Source organism: Arachis ipaensis, chromosome B07 (assembly GCF_000816755.2).
Source record: "Arachis ipaensis cultivar K30076 chromosome B07, Araip1.1, whole genome shotgun sequence".
In the NCBI taxonomy this organism is placed as follows: domain Eukaryota; kingdom Viridiplantae; phylum Streptophyta; class Magnoliopsida; order Fabales; family Fabaceae; genus Arachis; species Arachis ipaensis.
The window spans coordinates 19,630,707-19,633,741 of record NC_029791.2 but is presented as its reverse complement, the minus strand read 5'-3'; positions in this window follow the sequence as shown (position 1 = coordinate 19,633,741).

Below are 3,035 nucleotides of genomic sequence, written 5' to 3'. Positions count from 1 at the left end.
TGTGTGTGTGTGTGTGACTTAAATTATGAAATAAAAAATAATAATAATTAAACTAACTCAAAAATAAATAAATTGACCATATATAAACTCAAGATCGAGTTCTACTCCCAAAACACAAGCTAGTTTACAAGTTAACTTGGTTTACTTGCAACCCTATTATAAAGTGTTCTAAAGCATTTTGTTAAATTGTTGAAAACAATAAATTTTTAACACATTGAATATTTTAAAATATTCAAAACTTTATTTGCTCTATAAAAGTTTATTTAAAAAAAAAAGAAAAAGAAAAGATGTTAGCAAATTTCCTTAGAACACCTATGTAAAAACTCTTATTACGTTTACAAGAAGCTAGCAAATGGTAACTATAGATCAAGTCCATCTCAGTCCTCAATTTATAGTCCTCTGATAATGAAGTTTTTTTCGAATTTTTATTTTAATTGTGGTACAATTTGTTAATATAAAACTTAGTTTGAGTAATATTATAATTATTAATTAATTATATTAGTCGTTGGTCTGTTTTTTTATAGAAATAGAATACGACTGTTCATAAATTTTATAAAGTTTAGATCCCTAATTTTGATTACATAACAAAACAAACACATTTTAATTTCATCTTATTTGGTAATTCAAGAATTGAAAGTTTTAAATTAAATCAAAGATTGGCTGATGTAAATTACTGATTTTTTATAAAATATCTAACAGTTTTAATATTCGTATTTTTATACTTCAACCAGCATAGATTATATACGTATACTCACGCCAACATTTCAAATATAAAATATGGACATAATAATATAACTCGTTACTTCAACTTGGAAATAACATACTCAAAAAATAGTAGAACATCATGATTCCACTAAGATCCAATATAATTAGGCTTCAGGATCAAGGAATATAAGCACTATCATTTTGATTCAAATATGCAAATTCACAATCATAGTCTAAGAATTAACGCCATGCTTTTGCTGCATTCTAATCTAACAAATGAGACAGACGTTGGTATGCCGCTCCATACACCTTTCATAATAACTAATAAGGATTCATTAGTAAATAAAATGGGGTCCATCACCATTATTATAAATACACAAAATTCATGTTACAATTAGGTAAGGTCCTAAGATAGATTTAATCGGTAAAAAGAACCTAGGATGCTAGTTTTGACCTGGATTCAAATTTGACGATTTGGTTTGATGGCTTCTCATCTAGGAGGCAGGAGCTATGCAAATTGAGTGCGAATTCTAAAACCAAAATTTATGGGATGATTGGTTTGCGTTTTAAGTTTCAAAGTTTTTTTTTTTTTTTCAATATTTTTTGTAAAAAGAAGAATGAAAATGAAAAGAATAATTTTTTTTTATGTTAGTTTTCTATCTTGAGTTCTTTATTTCATATATGTAAGTTAAACATATTTTAAAAAAATAATAATAAATTGAAATGCAAACAAAATGGACCTTTAGAATTATATGCTTTCATGTGAAAATGAATTCTATAGTGATTTGATAAAAATGGAGTTAGAAATTTTCTGTATTATATTTTCCCATATCCGTACTTAAATTCTCATGATATGCCTCTAAGCATACTCAGTAGTCAGTATCAATACTATTGGACCATATTCAATTATTCTTCTATGGAATAGTATGGGGTATTAAGAGTTAATCTGTAGACTTTTTGACAACTCAATTAATAAATAATAATTTTAAATTATTTTAATAAATTTAGATTTTAAAAAATGATATTAATGAGAAATTTGAATAATAAAGATTGTGTTGAGTAATCGCTCATAAGGTTACTGTGATTAGTGTCCGTCTTCCTCCTATCATCGCGGCATCTTCTTTCTCGCCAACAGCGCCGCTTCGCTGTCGTTGCAGCGCGCTCCCGTCACAGCTGCACAACCACCATGTTACCGACTCCTTGGTGCGCGGCTGTTTTGCTCCGACAGAAGTTTTTATGGTGCGGGTTGCGGTCATCTTCCTTACCAGGTGCCAATTCGCCACCGCTGCAGTGCGCTACCGTTCCAACCACAATAACCACTCTGTCGCCGGTTCATTGGTGCGCCGCCGTTTCGTGATGGAAAAATCTATTATTGCAAAAACTCGTGCGTGTTCCATCACCCGATTGTCATCGAACGTGTATCCCTCGACGTCGTCCCGAAGCCGCGAACAAAAATCCCGCTCCTCCGACGGCTTCATCGATGGAACGTATATTTGGAGAAGAAGGAACAAATACATCATCCATTGATGTGGATTATGAATGTTCTTCTAATGAAGGTGTCTTTTTATGCATGTGTCTTTAGGAAGTATCTTTTTATACATGTGTCTTCTAATGTAGGTGTCTTTTAAACAGAAGTGTCTTTTGCGAATGTGTCTTATACAGGAGGTGTCTTGTACAACAATGACGACACTCAGATACACTTCTGAAGACTAGTGATTACTCGCCGACGAAAGCACGAACGGCATTGACCATTGTTGACGCCGGCGATGGAAATGCGTCCAAAGATGGAAGAGGGAGGTCGGAAAGGAACAGCTATCGAGATTAGGGGATGAGACTGGACTTGAATGGTAAAAAATAGGGTTAATTATGTTTACTAGTAGTAATTGAGAGTGAATTAGGTTTATCATGAATAATGGTACATATTTTTTTTCTTTTAAATAGACTGAGTCCAACCAAATAGAAATTGGTAAGAGTCGACAGAACCTCTCTTAATTACCTAGAGGGATTGTTTTTTTTACCTGTTTTGTAAACAAACAATAGTGAGCTTGTGGGTCCAACTATTGGAATCTCAATCTCAATGGATAAAAGAGGTTGACGGTTTCATGAATGATTGGATCCATGTTCTTCTTATTGCTGTATTGGGCTATAATGGGGTTGTTAATTCTATTTAAATTCATTATTCCAAACCCAAAAATATTAAATACCAAAACCATATATTTCATTTTTCTCCCATAGTTATGGGCCATATATTTTATTTTTCTCTCAGATTAATCGGAACTACGGGCTAGATGAATTTTTTTAGTTTGATATACTCAAAATTTCTTCTCGAT